Source organism: Passer domesticus, chromosome 2 (assembly GCF_036417665.1).
Source record: "Passer domesticus isolate bPasDom1 chromosome 2, bPasDom1.hap1, whole genome shotgun sequence".
In the NCBI taxonomy this organism is placed as follows: Eukaryota; Metazoa; Chordata; class Aves; order Passeriformes; family Passeridae; genus Passer; species Passer domesticus.
In genome coordinates this window covers 57,720,275-57,737,865 of record NC_087475.1, presented here as the reverse complement: position 1 = coordinate 57,737,865, position 17,591 = coordinate 57,720,275, and the positions used below count along the sequence as shown (strand labels likewise).

At 37.9% G+C, this 17,591-nt stretch overlaps 1 long non-coding RNA gene across 1 annotated transcript in view; it reads right to left on the bottom strand.

The window, feature by feature from the left end:
- LOC135295444 (uncharacterized) overlaps positions 1 to 4,979 on the bottom strand; it is a 49,488-nt gene extending 44,509 nt beyond the window's left edge. The window contains exon 1 of the long non-coding RNA XR_010357546.1: positions 4,902 to 4,979. This is a non-coding gene — a long non-coding RNA (uncharacterized LOC135295444). The remainder of the gene's footprint in view (positions 1 to 4,901) is intronic.
- Between the last annotated feature and the right edge of the window lie 12,612 nt (positions 4,980 to 17,591).

Here is a 17,591-nt window from a genome sequence, read left to right as displayed (position 1 = left end):
AGTTTTGCCTTCTGTTCTTTCAAACTTGAACCAGGAGCACAGCACTGGAACTTATTTCCAGATGCTTTTGGTTAAACTTTGAGCCCCTGCTCAAATTAAGGAAGAAAAGAAGAACATTCAAAATTTCATTTTTTTTCCTAATAAAGGTTTAAGTGATCTAGTCAAGCACCGTGAACTTTAACTAATAGTTTCATGCTACAGTAATGGCACCTATTATTTGAATTCATTTCCCATACTGACAGCACAACTCAGGCGTACTCTAGACTATGACATTTTAAGTGACTGGTGATTTTCAGCTGTGCTTTTTACAGTACACTTGTATGAACTGCAGACTGGAATACATACACATCTCTGTGCAGAATACAGTCCATGCTACTATTTCTTTTGCTGCTATATAGAAAAATATCTATTTTTAAAGGTAAGTATGCTCAAGCCATGTGTGTTTTCCCATGTTAAATTGAATCAAAAGGAGGAAATACTTGAGATATAAGACAAGTTTTCATTGCCTCAGTCAAGACCACACTGTTCTAGTCTTTATCAGTATCACTGAATTTTATAATCTAACAATGTAAAGCACAGAAAGTAGGAAAGCAAACTCAGTACAGAGCAGAAAATTAGCCAAACATATATTTTTCAAGGATCATCCATGTCTCATAGCTAACACATGCTTAGTCACTCAATTTTTATGTTTATATTTTATACATAAAAGATATTTTATACATAAAAAACAAGTCACCAACTTACCCCCACTATGCACTACAAGCAGACATATACCCACAATTTGGAAAGCTGTACTTATGAATGGGAAGAGACTTATTCTTTGCCACTGCTTATTCAGTGCAATTTGAGGTTCATAAAATCACGATTTGATTATAGACAAGTAACAGAAAAATGTGGCAGGAAATAATTCATGCCTCTTCACTCATTTTAATTCACAAATCCTTAGCTGGAAACTTCATTTCAAACTAGGTTAGGAAAAGAAGTCCAAAATTTTTCTGGGTTCCCCCCATGGCTTAAGATTCCAGTACTGCATAAGGCAAAACCTGGCTCCAGTATGTGTTATTCTGATGCTTCATTATGCCTTGGCAAGACCATTTCACCATGATGTGTTCACTTCGAGTTAATTTCACTTAAGGAATGAAACCTGTAAATGAAAAGTTGACGGCTTGTTTCTCCTGAACTTAAGATACAGAATCATGTTAATACTCAAGTGTTACCACTGACTTGAAGCTGACCTAGAAACCAAACCATAGACATAATTTATCATCACAGAACAGAGACCAAAGTAGCTCTTTGGAAAGGCCAATCTATGTATTCTACAATTAGTCTCTTTTCTTTTTAATGAGTTTTGGGAAAAATAAAATCCATACATTTTTAAAACAGAATATTTTATTTTAAAATCCACATTTGCAGGCAGTATAATACTAGTAATATCTCCATGCATCAGAAGGTGAATTACTATCACTCATCTTTGCTATTTCCACTCATGTTATGGAAATAAATTAGAAAATGTAAATAAATTTTCCCCTTTTCTCTCATGTCTATTACAAACTCCTGTATATACTCTTCAACATTTATGGGTGAGATTTTATTTTAATTTGTGTGGTTAGTTGGTGGGTTGATTGGTTTTGTTGTTGTTGTTATTGTTGCTGTTGTCGTTATTGTTGTTGTTTTGAGAATTAGGGGAATTTCCTGAAAAATACAAATGAAACCTTTACTAGATCTATCTTTACAGAAATCTTGTCACTGTTCAAAATCAGTAAAAGCTAAATCCAGTAAATGGTATTAGGTTCACAATAGTGCTATGGTCAATAGCTGCTCTTGTGCTATAGTTTAAGCACTGCTGCAGGCCTATACTAGTCTTGAACATGGGATCAAAGAGATAAAAGCAGAGTGACAGCATCTCTTTCACTTTATATTCCACCACTCTAAGAATCTTTACATGAGTTCAATTCTCAGTGACATTTTGTCATTGATTTTTTTAACATATCTTTTGCATCAATGTTTTTCCAGGAACTTCCTCCAAAGAGGATGACATCAAAACAAGTTAAGAGCATGTGTGTCTGCTGCATGAAAGACTGTGGGGCATTTACCCACCACCTCTACTAAAGATCTGTAATCAGTGTGCTGGAAGAAAAACCTCAGTATCCCACTGACTGAATATTTCTTCATCGTCCAGTATTAAACGAGGATTTTTATAAATTCAAGTATAGTAAAACAGTACCAATCAAAGTACAATCCTCAACTAGGTGAATTCAGTGGCAAAACTAATACATTACAGCAGACACTGATCTAACCAAACTGATTAAATGTCTACTACAACATATTATTGGCCATATTTTGAAGTGAGTGGGTGACTCTTATTGTAACTTTTTGTCCAGAGCTGCAAGATGTACATATTTTTTTCCCAAAGCTCAGCATATTCACTGCTGAACTCTTCAGAAATCTGGCTATTTTTTTGGTGAGATAAATAAAAGATGAGTTTGCTTTAAAAAGCACTTCTTACATACCATAATAAAAAAAAAAGTATCAGAACTTGTGCTTTTCGTTGCTTCCAATCTTATGTAGAAGGCTAGGAAACTAAATAACAGTACAGAACTCAATATAAACTGTTGACAAGCCTAAAAAATAAGTTTTTATGAAAAATGCTGATGTTCAACTACTTACTTTTTGCTGTGCTTTAGAAAGGAACTGGAACTTAACAAAGTCACAAAACATACAGAAAAGTGGCTGGAATGCTGCCCAGCAGAAAAGGACCTGAGGGTGCTGGTCAACACTCAGCTGGACATGAACCAGCAGTGTGCCCAGGTGGCCAAGAAGGCCAATGGCATCCTGGCCTGGGTCAGCAGTAGTGTGGCCACAGGAGCAGGGCAGTGACCATCCCCTGTTCTCGGCACTGATGATGCTGCCGCTCAAGTCTTGTGCTCAGTTCTGGACCCTCAATTCAGGAAGGACATTGAGTTGCTGGAGCAAGTCAAGAGAAGGGACATGAAGCTGCTAAAGGGTCTAGAGAGGGAGTCCTGTAAGGAGCAGCTGAGGGAGCTGGGGTTGTTTAGCCTGGAGAAAATGAGGCTCATTTTCTCCATCGTTTCTCTTATCTCTCTACAACTGCCCATGGGGGTCAGTCTCTTCTCACAAGCAAGTAGTGACAGGAGAGGACACAGCCCCGAACTGCACCAGGGCTGGTCTAGGCTGGACATTAGGAAGATTTTCTTCACAGAAAGAGTGATTACATATTAGAATGGGTTGCCCTGGGAGATGGTAGAGTCACAGTCTCTGGAGATGTTTAAGGAGAGACTGGATGTGGCACTTAGTGGCATGGTCTAGTTGACAAGTTGCTATTGAGTTGTACATTCATAAATACATTCAGCTTATTTTTGTGTAAACACAAATCCATCCTACCTATCTAGCTACTCAACAATGAGCAGATGATTTCCAGAAAGAGAAATATGAACTTTTAGAGAACTGAATATTGTGTAGTGGATCTTTACATCAAAATAGAAAAAATGTGAAAATAAAGGACCACTAAATAACCACTAAATAAGAAATTGGTGGTGTAGATATTTTGGTCAAGCACCAAAAATCAAGAACAAGTGAAATCTGGACCAGACTGGTTCCCTGAACACTTCCTTATTCACACAAACAATATTTGCAGGAGAAGCCAAGTCTAGCAACAGATTTAGTCTGCAGCTGACTCTTCTATGGTTCAAGTGAAATCCACAGGCATTGAGCTGCAGACGATTCAGGAAATTCTCTCCCATGGCATAAATTTCCCCCCATATCCTATAAATTTTAAAAGCAAAATCATTTAAAACTACTTACTTTCACACAAGCTTTTATTTACAGCAAAACGAGATTCTGAAATCACTTCAGATTGAAGACACATTGCTAAAAAATCCTGAACTTCTTTTCTTTATTAGATATATAGCAACTCTAGATAATCAGACCTTGCTACAAAGCTATAGCCAGCAGCCCATGACTGAAAAAAGGGGATAAAGCTGACACTCTCTAGAAGGTGTAAAGTCAGTTAAATATCAGAACCAGTTCTCTAAATTACTGTGCATACTGTGTGCTTCTATTGCAAGTTGTCTGCATAGAGTTCTCATTCAGCTCTGAAAATGTAGTTTTCTCATCACTTCTTTTTTGTTATAGAATAAATGTATTTGTTGTAATCAGTTCCAGGAAAGTCCAATTTTTTATGGAGAGATAATACGCCAGCATGTCTCTACAGAAAAATACAAGTCTTCTTTACCTCACAAGCGATTTCTTATTTATTAATTTGAGCTTGTCCTGACCTACCATTTGCATGGTGGTGATATCTCACAATTTTCTGCATCAGTAGAAGGTTCCTTTGGCACCACAATCCACTATTTTCTTTCAGAAGACAAGCAGAAATATGAAGCAATATAATAATATAATTATTTTCCAATTTAAAAAAAACATTGGCAATATAACCACACTGCTATATATGCAACCTGCTGTATAAGCAGACAACAGAAGTGGCTTCTGTAGATCTCACAAAATCTTTTTATATGCCCTATTTACAATAAAATTATAAGCAACAGTATTTCAGCTATGATGGTTTCAGCGTGCAAGAGACACCAGGGTTGGGATTCATGCATTTTAACATACAGAATGTAAACATTTAAGTCTTTAGCCAGGTTTCTTCCCAGTTAAAGAAAAAAAGGCCTTCAGAAGTAACTCCTCTGACCTACCCTAAAAGGCTCCAAATTCCCCTCTGGAGTTGTTTACTTTTACAAATGCAATTAAGCAGGCTTATGCAGATATGGTAATCTAACTATAAAATTCTTATCAGAAGAGAAAGAATTTTTTTAAAAGGCTAATTGGAAGAAGCCATATATCTCATATCTTCCAATGAAGTTGGAAAAGGCATAACTTACCCAGTAAGTGGACTTCGTGCACTGAAATCTACCTATGTTGTCTTTCACCACTGAATTGAGAAGACGTCCCACTTTACGTATGTTGTGCCTTTACAGACCTTGATGTTATCTGACAGGATTTCAGTTTCACAATGCTTTCAGTTTTCACTGGGTTCCTGGGTTCCTCATTGTGTTGGCCAGGTGACAGGGTTATGGATTTGCAGATATGCAGATTGTAGTTAGTGTCAGAGTTTTCCTATTGAGCTTAAATCCTACTTTCTTTGCAGAAATTTGCTTCCTTTCAGATACATTGTTTTGCAATGAATAGGATTTTATGATTTTGTATATTATATTTGCATGTCTTTCCTAACCAAGGAGATAATTCCAGCACAGCTTAGGTATATTTTACTGAAGGATCCAAGAGCATTTATACTGAATCAGTTCAGATTTAATATTCTTCAATAATTTTTCTTTTTCTGACACAACAGAACCAACAGCTTCATTGTATGTTTATGCTAAATACAAAGTGGGGGATGGGAGGAGGGAACTGAAAATAATTTTCTAGTCCCTTGGATACGTGTGGTTATTCCTGCCCTGTGGCAGCCCCTGACAGAAAAGGACACGTGTCAAACCACAGTCTGCCTGCCAAACCTAATGCTTCCTCACTAGCTTGTTGTGTTCCAGCACAGCCATCAATGACATCCAGGTACACAAAAACCTGGAACCAGTTTTCTTGCCATCTGCAGAGTGGCAACTGCTCACTCTTATCTCAATGAGGCCTGGATGCCAGAAGAATAAATAACATTTATGATCCTTTTCTGACATATTTGTAGCCTCATACAATAAGGAAAATGAAAAATATTAGTGTAAGAGAAGCAAAGCCATACAGTGTTAAGATAAAGCACTTGGAAAAAGTTTTAGTTAAAGTATGTGTCCTGACATAGCGTCCAAGGAACATTTTTCACCAAGCGAAAGCATGCTAAATTATGCTGGTACTGTCTTCTCTTCCATGTGGTTGCTGACAGATGTTTGGAAAAGAAAATCTTCCTTTCTGCTTGACCTTAAAGGCTGTTTATGGTATATTTATAATGTATAACAGTAAAACAGTACAACAAAAAGGGGAGTTATTCTGTGACAAGAAACAAGACACTTTTGCTTTGTTACTTAAATTGCATAGAAAAGCATTAAAACTGTTTTTCCTAATAATATTAATAGCAATAACAACAATGATAATAACAATAATAATAATAATAATAATAATAATAATAATAATACCTATCACTTGCAATGAATAACTAGACTAAAAAAATATATTCATTGTAATGTGTTTTGCCATATATCCTGCAATGGAGAATTCTGCAGAGAGGTTATGGTAAAAACATCTATTTTCTTTTATTTATCACATTCTTCCCAAATAGCTTTGTAAAATGCATACATTTCTAATAGGGGTAATATTCTCTCAGGGTTAGGCTGAGTGACAAACAGCAGTGATAATTTACATGAAAGTGATTCATGTATTGGGGAAAGCTGGAGGAGGTGGATGTGGGGAAGCGAAGGGATGGAACAATGGAAGACATTAAATATAGTTCAAGAAACAAAATGGTTTTTTTAAGACTTGGAATGACTGGTTATTTTTGCACTAGGGTAACTGTCTTAAAGAGGAAGAGTGATTAAGTTTTAAACAGTGACTGACAAAAAAATAGAAGCAGCCTCAACAGGAAGACTAGCACCCTGCAATGAAAGTCAAGAGCCTCTGGGTTAAGGCCACAGGAAGTTTCATGTCTTGCAGTTGCTGGAGAAGCAAACAGTATTTTTCTGTAGTTTTTCAAGTTCAAGTGGAAAACTGGACTTTTCTACATTAGGAGGAAATCAGAGAGATTGGACTTTTTTTCACATTTCTCTAATACTTATTACACAGTCAACACAAGCTTGGATGACAACTACACTGAGTAACACAAACATAAATAACCAGTATTGAGCTCAGAAAAAAAGTAGGACTGCAGGGTCTGTGGAGTTTTTCAAAGCACAAATCATTTCCAGTGGAAAATATTTTCTTTTTCTTATTTTTTAAATCTAAATTTCAGGAAAAATAGCTTCATTATTTTGCGAATATTCACACCTTTATTAGGAAGGAATAATTTCTTGGATTTAAGCAGGCTGGAAAGCAATTTCCTCTGAAGGATCCTTAAATAATCTAATTGTATTACAACAAAAAAGGATAGAATAATTGCATCAAAGTATTTTTACTCCACTGGTTTTATAGCAACTATTTGATATGCAGGTCAGTAAGTATTATACTGAGAAATCATACTGTAAGCAAGTACTCTGTTCCTGATGCAAACACTGAGTAGTAAATTTTGGGACATTGTGCCCTAGATATTAAGCAAGAAATAAGAGGAAGAAACATCAATGGAGGAAGAATGAGAGAGCAAAGGTCTCTGAAGTTGGGCACAGAATTTTTAAACATAACAGGTTTAATTATATCTAATGAAATTTTATGGCATAAAATGCTGCAGCTACTGAGGAAGTTTCTTTTATTATCTTTTCAAAGTCCAAAGGAAATTAAAATTTGTATTCTTTCTTTCTACCTAACAGCAATATTTAAAGACTAGAATGGTTATCTAGCCTACATAAACAAAATCTGTCATCTTTAAAAATTACCTTGGGTGTTTGATGTATATCTGTCTTTTTAATTAGAGAACTTGGAATTTGTTCTGATACTTTGAATAGAAACCAAAATACTAGGATAAAAATATAATTTTCTTAAAAATATAGTGGTAACTTAGCACTTAAAAGTACCAGCTGGGTGAAACAGGGAACTTTGTTCCAGGCAATCCTGATTTTAAAAAAAAAGTGGCTACAAGTGAGACAGTGTAAGTCCTCCCTTCCTGTTGCTGCTCTCCTGCTGCCAGCAGCTCACCACACTGCTACCCATAAAATATCACTGCCACAGAGCAGTGCTGGAAAAGTTACTAATGTATTAACTTGGCCAGCCAGAGCAGCTCTCTAGAATTTTCACTGTTAATGAATTAGCAACATTTTGAAAGGTTTATACATCTTCCAAAAAAAAATAAGAAAGAAAAAAAAAAAGTTTTTATTATACCAAGGAGTAATTGTAATTGTAATCTTTGACAACATTCTTGACAACCGTTATAAAAGCTATGTCTTTGAATAAAACATTGTAAATTTTGTAAATCATAAGGCCTGCCTGCAATGCAGAGCACTGCAAGCACTGCAACTGATTTAGTTACTGGACTAGAAACTCCGATGTTAGGAGAGTTAAACAGGTCCATAGTTTCAGTTCCCCAGTAAATTATGCACAGAAGAAACAGACACAGCACCTCACATGGAATTTTCTCCGGATAAGTCCTGGACTGTGCTGCAGCATTGAGAAACTCCAACACTATACACTGTTGTTGGGCAAGACTATATGCACTGATATACTACTTTCCATAGCCTTGGTCAGTCCAGGCAGCTAAAGGTGTCTGTGCTTTCTACTGAATCCGATGATAAAGACAAAAAGGAATAAACTGGACTAGGAGCAAAACTTCGGCCATGCCAATGAAGGGGGCCCAAGCCAACACCCTGTTATGGGCCTTCTTTTCTTACATCATAAATTACTCAAAATGCTATCTAAATCAGCCTTATGTGCTCCTTATCACCTAGATCTCTGCAAATGTTCTAGCTGCTCTTCCTTAGCACTGGATCCAACTCTACAAATACGCCACACTGTCTGCTGAGTTTCCAAAACACTAAAACACAAGGTAATTATTGGAGACATTGTGATGGCAAAGCAAACTTTAACTGAAGATGAAGGAAACATTACTTCTCTGTTTTTCACACGATGTTAAAGGTCAGTAGGCAATAACTGGAATATAATTAACACAGTTACACATTCTCTTTTCATGAGGGCCCAGCTAGACTCGTGTCAGTTAGCAGCCTTGAATAAAAGAATGCCAAATCAACTGTAGTGTGATACAGAGTGTTTTGATTTATAGTTCTTAACAAACTGCCTTCTCCCTCTACTCTGAGTTACAGTGCCTCATGTTGAAGTACAGTGTGATTAGAAACTGGCTGAGGCTGTGGCCTTTTGTGAACAATGGAGGCAAATATGTCACTCAAAGATGTTTGGTTTACATCGTCTCAGCAGCTCTCTTGAAGCTTAGTTTTCTAATATCTAACTAGGACTTTTTTCCATAATAGCTGATATGGGTTCAAGATATTTACATTCAGCATTGTGCAGACTGTCCTTTCATATTTAGGTTAATAACTGAAATATTAATCTTCAATATTTTGAGAAAATAAATTAAAGTCTGGGTTAATGCTGAGAAATGTAAATCACTGTATACCAGCTGTCACCAGGGGGAACTAGTAATTCATGCAGCAGCTTTCAAGACTGAACTATTCTGGAGTGGCACATCATAGAAAAACACAAATGTTTAGAAGGCAGAGAACTGGCAGCTGTGTAATGACTAACCACAGGTTAAAAGACAAGCATATGACACAAATTAAGCTACCAAAGTAATTAAAACTGGGCAAAGATTTTATAACTATTATATATATGTAAAATAGACATGGAATGGCATATTTACCATAAATGACCCCGATGTGTTTAAGAGATTACCTTTGTTGAAAATAAATTAAATGTGATTCAATAAAGACAAGTCCACTGTAGGCTGGTATCAGTGACCCTTGAGAGATTCACACCAAAATTCCCCAATCTAAAAGAACATTGTTTTGATGTTTCTTTCTTATCCCTGCATTTCTTGGCAGAAAGGCTGCTACTGGTCAAGAAGAAAAAAAAGACAAAGACATTTTTGTCAAAGCTTCTTACAGTCATGGGTCTTGTTTAGGAAAATCAAGGAATTGTTAGCTCTTTAGCAGGGGCATTTGAAAGAAAAACATGAGTATGGATTTAAAAGCAGAGACCACAACTCAGTAATATGCTAGTAAAACAGCAGTAATTCAACAAATTCCACCAAATTTCTCTTTTCCATCCACTCTCAGGTGCCTTGTAGTCCACTCAAATCTCAATGGACACTGCCCACCTTAATTTACAAGACTTACTCTGATTCAGATTAGTCCTTGACTAATCTGAATCAGAGTAAGTAACAGTAATAAGGATAAGTGAAGTATATTTACCAAGTCAGTGGGTATGGAAAAGAATAGCATGTTAGCAAGAATAATGCTACATGAAAAGTATTGGCTTTGTTGTAAATTAAAGACTAAACACAATCAAAATAGCACATTTTAAACAAAGACAAGTTTTATATTGAATTGTGATAATAGACATATCACATGTAAAACAAGCAAGGTAATTATTTTGGGGGTTTATATAGTTATATAAAGATAGAATGGCTTTGGTTGGAAGGAACCTCAAAGATCATCCAATTCCAATCCCCTCTGTCATGGGCAGGGACACTTTTCACTTGACCAAGTTGCTCATTGTACCATCCAGACTGGCTTTGAACACTGCTAGGCATGGTGCACCCACAAATTCTCTGCACTGTTCTAGTGCCTCACCACCTCTTTCTCAGTAAAAACTTTTCTCCCTTGTCCTGTCACTACATACTATTGCAAATATTCTCTCTCCATCTTGTAGGCTCCCTTCAGGTACTGAAAGCCACAAACAGATCATACAGAAGTCTTCTCTTTTCCAGGCTGAGCAAACAAAATTCTCCCAGCCTTTCCTCATAGGAGAGGTACTCCAGCCTTCAAATCAACTTGGTGGCCCTCTATTGGACTCACTCTAGCAGGTCCTGTGCTGAGGACCCCAGAGCTGAATGCAGTGTTCCAGGTGGGGTCTCACCAGAGCAGAGCAGAGGGTCACAAGCCTTTCCCTCACCCTGCTGCTCACACTGCTTTGGACGCAGCCTAGGACACATTTGGCTTTCTGTTTCGGGCTGTGAGTGCTCATGGCTACATCACGTCCAGCCTCTCATCCACCAGGACCTCCAAGTCCTCCCCCCTCTTAGTGGGGCTGCTCTCAATCTGTGCATCCCCCAGCCTGTGCTAACACTGGAGATTCCTTTTGGCACTGTTCTTGAGCTTGTCCAGGTCCCTCTGGATGGAACTCTGTCCTTCAGGTGTGTCAACTTCAGTGCTCAGCTAGGTGTCATCTGAAAATTTGTTGAGGGTGTAGTTGATCCCTTCATCTATGTCATTACTGAAGTTATTTAATAGCACTGGTCCCTGAGAGACACCACTTGTCACTGGTGCCATTGGGACTCTGAATTGTTGACTGCTATCCCCTGTATGTAACCGTAGTAGATGATGTGGCTCTGGTTAACCACTCTGGATAACAACTTTCCATCTAATAGCCCACCCATTGAACCAATCTCTCTCCAATTTAGAGAGAAGGATATTGTCAGGGATTCTGTCAAAGGCTTACAGTAGACCAGATAAATTACACCTGTAGCTTCCTTCCCTTGTCCACTGATGCAGTCTCCCCATCTCAGAAGGCCACTGAGTTGGTCAGGCAGGACTTGACCTGCCGGCTGACTATCCTGAATCACCTCCCTCTCCTCCATGTGCCTCAGCAAAACCTCTAGGAGGATCTGTCCCATGGTCTTCCCAGGGACAGCTGGGAAGTTGACAGGTCAGTAGTTCCTAGAATCCTCATTTCAATCCTTTTTAAAGATAGGTATAATGTTTCAATTTTTCCAGTCACCTGGGACTTCCCCTGACTACCATGACTTTTTAAATATCATGGGATGCAGGCTGGCAACTACGTCAGCCATTTCCTTCAGAGCTCTGGAATGCATTGCATTGGGTTCCATAAACTTATTCAGGTTCTCTACATGGCCATGAACATGATCTTTACTTACAGTGGGAGGGCCTGTGCTCCCCCAGTTGAGTTCTGCAGCCTTCTCCTCATCTGTTATTACCTGTTCACCAACACTGTTTATCAGGGGCAGTAGACCTTCTTTGACCTTCCCTTTTGGGCTCACATACTGTTGGAAGCCCTTCTAGTTTTTCTTTTTTCCCTTGCCAGGTTGAGTTCCAGCTTCACCTTGGACTTCCTCACCCCATCCCTACCCAACCAAATTTCATCTCTACACTCTTCTTCTTTCCAGGTTACCTGTCCCTGTTTCCACTGCCTGTGCATTTGTTCTTTTCCTTTAGTTTGACCTGCAGTTCCCTAACCAGGCATGCCAGTCTCTTGCCTTCCTTACCTGATTTATTGTTCCTAGGGATTGCTGGGGATTGCAGTTTTTTTGACACTGATTAAGCCTCTGTTGGGTTACTGTGTTTAGTTTTGGGCACAACATTTTCAAAAAGGCAGACAAATTGGAAAGAGTTCAGAGGAGAGCAACAAAAAAGATAAAATAAGATCTGTGGGAAAAGGTTAAGTGAACTGGGCATGTTCAGACTAAACAAAAGAACACTGAAGGGAGGCATGACATGTCTACAAATACATTGAGTTACTATAAAGAGGATAGGGACAAATAATTCTCCTTAGTCAATGAGGACAGAACTAAAGGGCTTATGCTGCAGCAGAGAACATCTAGGTTAAGTGTAAAGGAAAAACTTTAACTAATATAAATAGTTAGCAATATAACATGCTGCCAAACATCCTGAAAATCTCCCTCTGAGGCTTAGGTTTTAGTTTGTTCTTGCTTTGTATCTGGTAGAGAGAGGATCACAGTGGTAGAGGTTAGGGCTGTAGCCAGCTTCCTTCTGCACTGCAGATTTCTGCTGTGGCCTTGGGAAAGCTGGTTAGCAGCACATTTCGGCTCTCTAGCTGTAAAACAGTGAGAAAAGCTATTCCCTAGCTCTCAGAGATGCTGTAAGGATAAATAGTTAAGGATTCTCAGACTCACTATGAACCAACTAAGCAACGATACAAATTAAACATTGAAACCTTCCACAGTGCAAAGGCACCAACCCCCTGATATACCTGTAAGTGCATTCCCATCCAGAGGGTTTCTGTGAGTGCTGCAATGGACTTTAGCCAACACATCCAGTCTAGGATGCATTTGGATGATCCAACCTAAGCTGCATGTGAAAAGAAATTTATTGTACAGAGTAACAATGAATCAGTGGCTGATATGACTGGCCACTAGCAGCTCAGCCTAACTGAGCTGAGCTGAAGTCAATGGACTCTACTATCTTAGTACAAGATGCATCAGGAATCAGTACCAGTCATCAAGCATGAAAAGGGACCAGTTATCAGGGTTCTGTCACAGCTGTCTGCACAAGTTCTAACACAGTGATGTTGCTGAGATCAACCCTGAAAAGCAGATTAAAACCAAGTTAGAAAGGCAGACAACATTAAAAGTAAAAATATAAGATGTGTATATAAGAGGAACAGACTTTTTTATTATATGTTTAGTCAAAAGTTTATTCTTATTTGTTGCTTAATTTCATAAAGGTAGTTTTTATAGCTAGAAAGGAGCTGCATTTCCTTTCTAAAATTAATTTTCAATAATAAATCCTTTGAAAAGCTCAAAATAAAGCAGCAGTAGCAACATCCCACTAAAAGAATTGAGGTTTTGTGATATTAAACATAGAGGAGAATGTGAAAGAAAATATTGTAAATAAATGTAGTCAGTTTAAATCTGTGATTTTTTTCACCCAGCATAGGCTTTGCAAATAATTTAATTACATCCATTATTATTATTATTATTATTATTATTGCTGATGATTATGTTGTTGCTGTTGATGCTATTGTAACTATAATATTCCTGTATAAAACTAATGCAGTGTCATCTTACTTGATTAACTTTACAGATGGACAGAACACACATTTCCTTGGCTCTCAATACCGTCAGACTCAAAATAACAAAATGCTGCATTTTCTAATCTATTTTGTCCCATACCTTCTTCAGCCTATTTTCATTCCTCAGCATGCTCTCCATCAGCTGAGCTGATACATCAGACTGGGGCTACCTATAGCAAATGCAGGTGCAAGAATTACTTTTCCAAACACATCTCACAATCCAGGCTTTACTACTGTAGTAGAAACATTCACTTTGAATAATTTGCACTTAAACTATGCAGTGTAAAAAAAATTAAGCATCTTCTAACTCTTCCATTGCAATAGAAACCCTGAATAAACATCTGAATAAAAGAAAGCTATGAGAAAGAACTGATTTCCTATTAGCATGTAGAGCTCAAGAGGCAACAAAATAAATAATAAAACACTTGCACCTAAAACATTAGCATAAAAATAATCAGAAACCATGTCATATTTCTAGTACTAAAACATAAAATGGGATGCATTTCAATAAAAGAATAAATGTGTCTCCTCATAGGCACAAGTGGTTTCACTTACTAGCAGCTATGCAGAATAAAAAAAAAGAGTGATGCAAATGACAGAATAACTGGAAAGTAAGTCATGAGCACAGGTGGAGCAAATGAAAAGCATGACACAAGATCTCTGAAGACCTTGACAGCACACAGGCACAATGAGCTGCATTAACCCGAATGCTATTGGCATTTCATCTGGGAAGTTAAATGTTTGCTGCATGAGTTATGTGCTATATGCTTATTCATATGCGTCTTTACAATCACTACAAAAGCCTTTCAAGTAGAATTGTGTGAACTGTGGATGTTTTGTTGTTTTGGTTTTTTTTAATTCAGTTGAGAAACCAACAACAAAAATTCAGCTTAATATTTGGCTTTATTTTCAAGTTATTTCAGCCATCTTCTAATCCTCTGGGGGAAAAATGTACAGCAAAATGTGAAATGAAAAAGTTTATTTGAAATAAAGAGCTATAACGTTTCATGTCAAAAAATAAAAAGTAGAAACAAGAAAAAGACTGGTAAGGAAGAAAAAAATCTCCAAAGGGAAAATAGAGATGCAATACTAACTTTGAACTTAGACACTTCCCACATTGCAATCAAGTGACTTGCCAGCCAACCACACATGTAATCTAGAGAAACAAGTGAGAATGAGACTGTGGGGAGTGTGGTAGCAGTTCTGCGCCCACAGTACTTTCTTTCATCTCATAATACAGATATCTGTGCCGTTGTATTTATTGTTTACCAGTTGTATTTTTCACATGTTGCAGACAACTGTTTACCCAATAGCTTGTAGGTAGCACTTTGCTGAAAAAAAACCCCACCAAAACAAAAACACAACTAGAGTAATTAAAGGCTTTAATAACCTAGAAGTAGTTTTTGCACATGCACTACACAGAAGATGATCTGTGAGGGTTTCATATGTGTACCCCTCAGTGACTCAGTTTTAGACAAATTGTTTTCTGGTTTTAGATCAAAAAGGATTAATTAAATCTTCCTTCTTTTGAAATGCTCTTGAAAGGTTATTTATCTTAGCTTCTATGGAAATAATACAGATATTTTGCTTCAGATTTCAAGGAGCACTGGAAGTCATTGAAAATAAAATAGGGTGTTGCCAAATATTTCCTGGCATTACTTAGTACTGAATAATATTGCAAGACATAGAATCACAGAATCATAGAAATTTTTAGACTGGAGAAGACCTTTAAGATCTTCAGTTTCAACCATTAACCTAATATTGTCAAGTCCACCACTAAATCATGTCCCTAAGTGGCACATTTACATATCCTTTAAACATCTTCAGGGATTCTTGATGTAACCATCTTCCTGGGAAGTCTGTTCCAGTGCTTGACATCCCTTTCACTGAAAAAATGTTTTCTTAATATCCAGTCTAAACCTCCTCTGGAGCAACTTGTGTCCATTTCCTCTGGTCCTCTCACTTTTTACCTGGGAGAAGAGATCTACTCCCACCTGGCTACAACCTCTTTTCAGATATTTGTAGAGAGCAAAAAGGCCTCCCCTTTTCTCCAGGCTAAACACCCTCAGCTCCCTCAGCTGCTCCTTATAGGACTCATGTTCCAGACCCTTTCCCAGCTGCATTGCCCTTCTCTGGACTCACTCCAGCTCCTGGATGCCTTTTTTGCAGTGGGGAGCAAAAAACTGAACATGGGACTCGAGGTGTGGACTCGCCACTGCCAAGTACAGGGGGACAATCACTGTTCTGGTCCTGCTGGCTGCACTATTTCTGATACCATCTAGGATGCCGCTGGCATTCTTGGCCTCCAGGGCATGCTGCTGGCTCAAATTCAGCTGGCATGTTAAGCTAAAGCCATAATTAAATATTTTTCAGTAGGTTTCATGTATTTATTTGCATTTGTTTTCCTTCAAGCTTTATGATTTGAATGATGCCAGTAGCAGAGAGGAAACATGTTTGTCTTTCTGAACTGTCACTGATGACACAGATAAGTAAAATGGATGTAGGTGTTTCTGTTTTGTTTCTTACTAATGAGGCTTTTCAAGTGTTTTAATAATGAAGAGTTTGACATTTGAAATCTTTGCATCTATTGCCCTCATCAGGGTATACCATGAGGAAGAATGCCCAAGTGCCCAAGTTTTGTGCTGATAAGAAGCACAGGGATAATCTAAGAAAGATAATAGCAGCTAGGGAAAAAAAAAAAAGAACAAAAGAACAAATGTAATCCCTCAGGTTTAGTGCAGTAAAACACATGTAGAGGATCACTGACCTACAAAAATATATTGCCACCAGTGCAACTAGTGAGTGGTTAGACAGTGGAATGACAATAGAACCCACAGGCGTCTCAAGCGCAAAAGAGACCAAAGAAAGAGGCAAAAAGTCAGTATTTGCTGGAAACTATTGTTTTCATCTGTGCTTTTAAGCCAAGGCCAACTATTCTACTCCTCTGCATACCATTAGATTATTTGACTTGATCAATTAATCTAATTTTACACTGCTTTGGGGAAGAGAAAATCAACTAGAGGAACATATTGATGTTTCAGATATATTTGATTCAACCTTCTTTATCTGCAACAAATTTGGCATACTGGTTTTCTTGAGCTCAACTGGAATCAGACAAGGCATATCCCTTGCTAAGAGCCTCCAGCTCTTGGAAGGTGTGTGTATCGACAAACACGGGTAACCAAAGGCAACCATCAAACCCCAGCTGAAACACAAAGAGCAGATTTATTTCATTACCTCTCTGACAGCTCCAGGCAGCAGAGACACACAGGGACACACTGGCTCAGCTAGACTCAGCTTGTCCTGGAGGGCAGCAGAGGTGGATGAGGAGCACTCTGCACCTCACTATAACAAAAGCTGCAGTCATAGCTGTGAGAGTATGTTCTCTCTGCAGGAATTCTACTTTCTACTTCTCAAAACAGGGAGAGGTTGGACAACATTAAGCATAAAAAATAGGTTTTCCCACAGTGACGTTTCTAACATTCACAGCTGCAAGGTCACTTTGAGTAAAACTATTCCCTCCTCTCCTCCCAACACTCGGTAACATTCAGCTTCAAAAATAACCCATTCAGACTTTAGTTTGTTATCTGGCGACTGAAAACATGTCCCTTTCCTTCCTTACTAGCCTGTTTCTTTCCTCCTTTCTCTAAACTTTTCTTCTCTGTCATAAGATCCCATACCCTTAGAAACACAAAACCTGAGAAAATATCTCCACACTGGTATGTGTTTCAAATGTCCTGCTGGTGACTGCTATTGTTTTGATTATCTGGTTCCACTGGGGTATTTTCACAGGGCCCCACCTTCATCCCAAATAAAACAGTGCTGTTTGCATTCCTAAATGAAAACAGAAGGCATAACCAACTTTGAACATTTCATGAACAAGTGTTGTACACTGGGAATTCTGATTGAAAAAAGTACAGCCACAAGCTAAGCTCCAAGAGAGGACTGGTTAGAAATAGAGTCTTAAATAATAAATCAGAAGATCACTT